Below are 7,963 nucleotides of genomic sequence, written 5' to 3'. Positions count from 1 at the left end.
AATACACAAACATCACAGACACGGGATGGTGATGTGGGAGATGAAGAGAGCCAAGACCATCTGACGAGACGGAACACGAACGCTTGCTTGGCAGAAACCAAGCGAAGTACTATGAAGGCACGGAAAATACCAACAAGCAGTACTAGACCAGTTACCACGGAATGAGGTAACGAAACTGGAGCGCGAAGAGGTGGTGGCCAAAGTTAGATATGGATGACAGGGATAATGATGATGAAGCCTACGCGTTGTAAGTCAGATGGAGGAGGGGAAGAGTAGACAACGCTCTAATTGATGCAGGTGTAAATGATGATGAAATAGCTTTGTAGTCAGATGGAGGAGGGAAAGAGTAGACAGCGCCTAATGGAATCCGGTAGAGCGCCCTCGGCGGCCGATGAACACAAGACAGACAAACAGGTGAAAAAAAACAACACGAAGACAGCGGACCCATAACAACAGGGTGGTCACAGTCCAAAAGCTTAGTTACATTTATTTACTGACGGACAGAGAAGGAAGACTCGAACTGACATGTGTTTTAGCGGTTTTGTTTCTTTAATGTTGTAGTATTTTATGATGAACATTTTGTGAGGAAAAGGAATAAGTATTGTATAAGGTTGTGTTAATACAGAGGAAAGAAGAGAAGCACAGAAAGACAGACGTCGAAGGCGGAACACTTTAAAAAAAAAGTTGTGAATTGTGTAGTTGGTCAAAGATCTGTAAATCGCGCAAGACGGTTCGGAGTAGCCACTCGAAAAGGCAGCGCTAGATACGGCTTAATCAGTGAGAAGAGAGTCAAAGGAGACGAAAGGTAACGTCTCTAAAAATGAGTGTGAAGGTGGTAGAGACACTGAGGGTGGATACACAAAGGGCAATAACGTGGACTAGTTAGTGTGAAGTAGTCTCAACGTTTACTAGAATGAATTTGGTGCTTAACCCCCTGTTTTTATTTTTAACGTTTATACTCGTGTTTATGGTTTTTTGTTTTAGTGTTGTTGTGGTTTTAATGAGTTGTGTAAAGCCATTTGAATGCCCTGTTGCGGAAATGTGCTTTACAGTATAAAGCTGCCTGCTCTGCCTCTGGATTTAGGTCGCATTAAATAGTTATAATTTATTATATTGCCTTTTGTAGGTGGGGGTTTGTTCATCACGGTTTGTGCGGGAAGTGACATTTAGTTTGCTTCAAGTCGTTGACCTGGGTTTTTGGGCTTTGACAGAGAGGGGGGTGAGCCTGGGACCCCTGAACACTTTAAGTTGACCGCCCACCAATGCAGTACACTTATAAAGTAATTATACATTGGTAACTAGTTGTATTTTACGTGTGGAGGTAAATAAATTATATGCAATACAATCTTGGGCTGACGTGGTTTATGTATCGTCTGAGTGTTAGGTCACTCGACCGCAAGCAAACAATTGGGATAGCTGAGTTTGCCAACGGTTTACGAGACAGACGGTAATAACAATGGTCCAAAATGATTTAAAGTTGCTTCTTTTAATAAACTGTTGTTTTTTAAATCATTTCTGAGGTAGTGTGAGGAGAAAATTACATAGACAATGAGTTCTTCAATAAGTTGTCATGTTCTTAAGTGATTTTATCATATACATGTGAGCATCCTCCAATGTGACTTCGAATAAGTGTCTCCTAAACTAAAGGGTGTGTGTCCTACAGTGTTGGAGGATCAGTAGTACTAAGATGTTATGGGACACCTTCACCCCTCGACAAATATGTACGTCTTCAAACACAACTCGAGACAACAATGACTCTCTCCTTTTTCTTTTCTTCCTTTCTGTGTTGTGTGCTGTGTGTGTGTGCTGTGCTGGTTGTGCGTGTGTGCGTTGTAAACCTGTTCCTGTACTGAGGTGGGGGTGAGAACTTACGCTCCGCTCTACACCTGCACAACGAGTTGCATCTATCGGGACAGTTCTTGACGCTGAAGCGGGCGACAGTCGGAGCTCAGGTCCAGAGCCTGCTGCGAAGTTCCTCTGATCGAAAGAAAGGGTCCACCTGAGGTCGAGACCAAAAACCACAGAGTCTGGCGGTGGATGCTACTGCGAGTTTTACCACTGCGGTGTTCATCAATAATAAGTCTGTTTCTAAAAAAAACTACATTCATCTTTGCAATATAGGATTAATTTCATACTGTTTTCACACATGAGGGAACTTAGACAATGCCGATTGTAATTTAATGGTCAGGGTTTGTCCAGCTGTTGTCCTAAAGAGCTTCCTGTACTGTCCCATCTAATTAACTTTTATTGAGTATAAATAACATATAATGAACAATGTCTAAGTAAGTATGTTAGGGGTCAGTAAAGCATATTACATATTCTCCTTATGTCAAAAAAGTAGCATTGTAAAGATATTTGAGTGAAATATTTACGCAAAAAAAACTGGAAATGGGGATTTACGCAATCCAGGTTTAGTAGAGGGGACAGCAAGTCTTGCCATACTATGTAAAGCTAGTTTTTTTACTTGATGTTTTCAAACTGCAACTTGACGATTAAACTGTGTGACAGCAGCAATGTTAGGGTCTTCGTTCCACTCGGTGAGCTCAATTTTGGATACACAAAACAACAGCAACAGCGTTTGTGTACGATATCTTCTTCGTCTTCGAGGTGGGAGGAGAAATGTTAAGTAAAAAAAAGAAATGAGAAATTCCTCGGTCATGAGGTACAAAGTTAGCAACCAATGACCCCCGCGTGCTCCCAAAGTTACACCGTGGTGAACTTTCCCGTGAATTTACATAATATCCTGGGCAGCAGATCGGGACAGTAAACTGCTTATGTACCAGTAAGATGCTGATTTTAAACTCCACTGCACTGCAACTTAACAGTAAAAACTGTAATCTGAAAACATCAGATATTATTATGTTATCACAGAATGCCCCCCCCCCCCCCCATTGCCAATTACGTTGTCCGTATCATGGTAAAAAACAGTAAGATACCGGTGGAGATTTTAGCTGTAAATTTTTACATCGAAGGTTTCAGCCTAATTGAGAGAAATTAAAAATATAAGAGATTTGCTTCACAGTAAACTATGTTCTTTGGACTTCCTGGAAATATAGATCAAAACATCCGGATCCAACGTGCTGTCTGAGCTTTAGAGGTGTTGGTAGGGGCGTAGCACCACATTCTGGGCCTGTGGAGAGTCATTTCATAGGGCGCCCGTCCCGCATCCACAGCATCATTCTGAGCATCTTACAAAATACATGCAAAGAGCCCTAAAGCCCTGAATATTGAACAGTTGAAAAGTGAGAATAGTGTAGAGAGTAGAAATCTGTCGGTTGTCTGTCTAGATTTTTTTTTTTTAAATGTTGCGGACACACACTCCGCACTCGTTCTGCTACATTTGACAACGTGACAATTCTATCGACCATCAGCAGCTGCAGGTTTCCACGTCACGTTTTTTTGGTATCGCCTCGGCTCGCTTGGAACTCGAATGAGTAGTACTAAAAAAAAGTACCTGGTAGCAGGTCCCAGGGACTTTTTCGTAACGGAAACAAAAAAAAAAGGCGAGTAGGTCGAGGCGAGTGAGTAGTTACCACGCAGTGGAAAACCGCAATTGTGGGACCTCCTCACAGAGCCCCGGGTACTCAGTCCCCCCCAGTCTGAAGTCCCTGTGTGTTGTAGCTGTATTTCTTGGGACCTGAGCAGGGCTGCGGATTCCCTGTCCAGTCTTTATGCTAGCTACACAGCTTTAAAAGGGCCTGTACTCAACGGTCAGCACATAATATAGCAAAAATGTATTTCTACGTAAAGATATAGTAAAGTAACGGCTTCCTGAGCAGAGATGGAAGTCCCTCTCCTCGTGGTGTGTCGGAGTTTCTTGTTCTGTGTTTTGATTGCTGTTCCCGCCGTGAGGTGCATGTGGGGCGTAAAAAAAACGTCGGTACTTCACGAATTGGGGAACGGGTTATGAGAGCCGTGTGGAGGCCAAATACCAGCTAGCTGGTTTTATTTTCCAGCACCTTAAGTAAAAAAAATTTAAAAAATGAAGACAAATATTCTACTTACCAGAAGTCCCCACAGGAAATAAGTTTATATTATTAGTGAATACTGTAAAAAGTTATGTTAATTTATGCTCACATTCAATAGAGTCTTCATTGTTCAAAAAAACATGATTCTTAACAAAGTGCAACTCATGACATAAATACTGGGACCACCCTCCCACTGGACCAGTAGAAGGCACGTTGGAGCACAGACCCAGCTGTGCTAGATATAGAGGCATTTATAGAATGATTACACCCAAACATGCCTCTCAAAAATGAAACTTGACGATAGACCAATCTCAAAGAAACTTCAGAAACAAATGGGGCGGTGTGGGTTAAGTGAATGGAGACCCTGAGTCCCTGGAAAATGTCCTACTTAGTCATTTGAGCATAAAACATTGTAGTGTTACAAATCAACTGACACAGATTTAGAAGGGTTGTTGTGCTTCAGTTTTTCAAATTAAAATCATCAACTTGCACCTGACTGTTACGTATGTGTGCATTTCTCATCAATGATCACATCACAAAATCAGGTGATTTTGGGAAAACTGTGGTGGGAGGCGTCCCAGAGAGAGAAAAGAGCAGAGCAGGAGAACCAGCAAGGGACGTGGAGCACGACCCACCCCACCTCCGAAACGCTTGATGGGGGGGGGTCTGACTCTGTGGGCCCCTGGGTGGTGCACGGCGCTCTCAACAACTTGTTTGTTGGGCTAATCCTGGGACCTTAGTAAAGATGTCATGTCAGCTCTGCGACGCAACAAGAAAGCCCTTAAATACAGCAAGGTGAGGGGGGGGCCGCCAGGTACTGGAAAGATCAGAGGCTTCTGAACAGTCGCGGGCCCGGAGCCATTATATGCTAAACACACAACAACGAGCATGTTGTTTCTCTGTCATCCCACAGACACACACACAGACACACACGCACAATGCACATATACAGTAGAGCTGGAAACACTGCAAGCGCATGCAGAGCACAAAATAGCAACAAACACAACAAACACACACACGGGAGCATAGAAATGAATGTGTGCGTGCAATATGTAAAAACAACAAGCAGAGAGAAGAAAGGTTTTGCCACACACACACACACACACACACACACACACACACACACAAAACACACACACACCACAAACGTAACGTGAGAGTGCAGTGCAACAGTTTGGGCTTTGAAACAAATTCAGCATTTATACAACAATAGCGTGTGCACAATGTTCCTTATGATAATGGTTGTATCCATGTATTCATGCTTTGTGCGCGGCCCCCCCCCAGCACACATTACACTGGAGGCGTGACCACGAGTGCGGCTGACAGCACCTCCATGAACCTGAACGTACACGGTTAGACTTCTGACAGTCTCTGGGACAGTTGTTATGTGAATTTGAACGCTAATAATTAAGGCTGGGTTATTAAAAAAAAACGGAATCAGAATCGAGCTTTGTGATTAATATGAATAGATAAATCCTCAAATGGATCTTTTAACCTGGTGTTGCTCGGGTCAAAATTTGACCCAAATTTTATTTTACTATAAGGAACTTGGCTTACTTTCAAACAATTTCCTAAAAATAACATGGATGGGCAGGCAATGTTCAAGTAAAATGATGATACTTCTAATTGAATGAATCTGGTTTTAATGAATGTATGGATTTTAAAAAGTGACACAAAACCTTGGGAAAAAGTGACAAAAAAGAGACAATAAGTGCTGAAAAAATGTCATAAACGTTTAATGTGATGTATAAAAATAGGTTTATTGGCTAGGAATTACAAAAAAAAAAAAAAAGTGTAGAAAAAAAACAGCAGAAACATTGAAAAAAAGAACAAAAGATGATGGTCGATGGAAGACAACACAAGGGTTAATGCTAGCCTTTTCACATGGAGTGGGTAAACATAACTGGAGTGCTTCTTGCATTTCAATTTACAGCAGAAGTTCTCTGAGAATCCTTTTTAATATTCAAGCTAAAGGCATTGTAACAGAAATTTCACTACCCTTATTGCCGTTGAATCAGGACATGTGAGTAGGGACCGATTCAGGAAATCTCTCGGTCCTACTTACAGATTTTCTCAATGCGATTGGGCACATCCTCAAACGACAATCAAAAAAAGATAAGATTTAGAGCTAGAATTGCACTGGCAAGGTATTTCCACTGAACTGTCTCCTGCATTTTTCCACACTTCTTCTTTGTAAACAACTTTCACCGTAAATTTACAGTAATACATTGGCAGTAGCTTACCGTAAAACTACTGTTTATTTACAGTAAGCGTGCTGCATTTTAAACCTTCACTGCACTGCGATAACAGTAAAAACGTGTGATCTGCAAAATTCTGCAGATATGTGCTGTAATATATATTTTCTCCCAGAAATGCATTGCACACCACAGTATGATCCTGTATAATATTAAACAACAGTATAACGGGGAGATTTTTAGCTGTAAATTTACATCAAAGGTTTTACAGATACTACAATCTAACTTACTGTAAGAGCACACTATTGAATTTCCCTTGTGTATTTGTGCTATGTGCTGTATGTGTGCGTGGAAGTATATGTCTGTATGCCTATGGTATGTATGTATGTATGTATAAGTATTGGACACCTTAATTCCATTCTGGAATAAAAAGCTAGCTCTCATCTATATGACTAATTTACATGAACATGAGGCAGTTGTTCACATGACTACAGTCATTTATAATTGCTTTGGACAAGATGCAGATCAAAGTTGCATTCATTGTGCTATTGAATCATATATTTTAAATGCAACTATACACATGTTCATTGTGTAAACCCCTACATGCAAATAGAGCAAGACATACCCATACCTGTAAAAAGTTGTCTAACAGACTAAGTGTACTTAGGTTTTTTTCAGTAAATGTGTCAAAAGGGATTTAGAAAAAACTGTCCTGGAGTTTGTATGTTACATCTGGTATGTCCTTATGTGTGAGTTTTATTAACTAATACTACTGTGATAGGTTTCTTAATACACCCTACATGTATTTTACATTTCCTCAATGGGATTTGGATTATGTGTGTCAAACAAATGGTTGGCATGAATATGGAAGAAAAAAAATATTTTTTGATCAATATGGAAATCACGGTTATTTAACATGATGATCATTGAATTTGAAAATAAAACAGTGAAACCATTAAACAAATCAACAGGGAAAACACCATAATGCTTTAGCCGTTAAAACTGTTTCAATTCCCCTTAAAATGAATATACTGTAGAAATATATTCAAATGGCTGGCGGAGTTTAGCGTCAGGAGGGGGCGATAGTACGCGCATCATCAGAGAATACAAGACAAAATAAGAGTTTACTTACAAAACTGTGATGTGTAATAATATTTTCTCATTTTGTGATCTGAATAATCTGAAATCCGGTCAAAATTCCATGACTTGCACAGCCCTAGTGCCTGTTCTGTCTTGGGAAAGCAGCACCTGTATGCTTGAGTTGAACTTTAGTGATGTGATGTAGACATACTTAAATACGGACACATTCTTAATACATATTATGTGCAAGTCAATCAGGTATCAGCTTCTCAAGTTTCCCAACAGATTATCAAAATAGCTCAATAAAATGTACAAAATCTTTGTCGATTGCCTCTTTGCCGGCAACGACAGTTGATAGCAAAGGAGATAACCGATTTTTTAAAGCAGGGTGCGACTCTGTGGATGGCCCTTGCCAAATGTGTACCATTCTGATGGTTAAGCAGGAAGGTGAACGCCTCCACCAGCTGATTCCATTTAGGAGAGAGCATTGAAGAATTTACGCTGAGCTACATTTCAATCGGAGAATAGTTGCAGATATGCGACAGTTATACACAACAACAAACAAAGTCCAATTTTTAGGAAACAGCTAAATTGATTTTAGCACTGATTAAAGTTAGGTCTTCCTGAAAGATTTACGCGAGCTACATTAGTGACCTCTCGGGAACCATCACCCTATCTGTGGTGGAGAGGTTGTGTGTCCCTATGAACCTGAGGGTGTGT

General features: G+C 40.7%; 1 long non-coding RNA gene across 1 annotated transcript in view; it reads left to right on the top strand.

Moving 5' to 3' along the window:
• LOC116685798 (uncharacterized) overlaps positions 1-6,781 on the top strand; it is a 7,612-nt gene extending 831 nt beyond the window's left edge. Inside the window, exons 2-3 of the long non-coding RNA XR_004331046.1 lie at positions 600-603; positions 6,695-6,781. This is a non-coding gene — a long non-coding RNA (uncharacterized LOC116685798). The remainder of the gene's footprint in view (positions 1-599; positions 604-6,694) is intronic.
• The last annotated feature ends 1,182 nt before the right edge of the window (positions 6,782-7,963 follow it).

This window comes from Etheostoma spectabile, unplaced genomic scaffold (assembly GCF_008692095.1).
Source record: "Etheostoma spectabile isolate EspeVRDwgs_2016 unplaced genomic scaffold, UIUC_Espe_1.0 scaffold270, whole genome shotgun sequence".
NCBI classification, from domain to species: domain Eukaryota; kingdom Metazoa; phylum Chordata; class Actinopteri; order Perciformes; family Percidae; genus Etheostoma; species Etheostoma spectabile.
The sequence above is the reverse complement of the archived record's forward strand: the minus strand, read 5'-3'. Positions and strand labels throughout refer to the sequence as shown.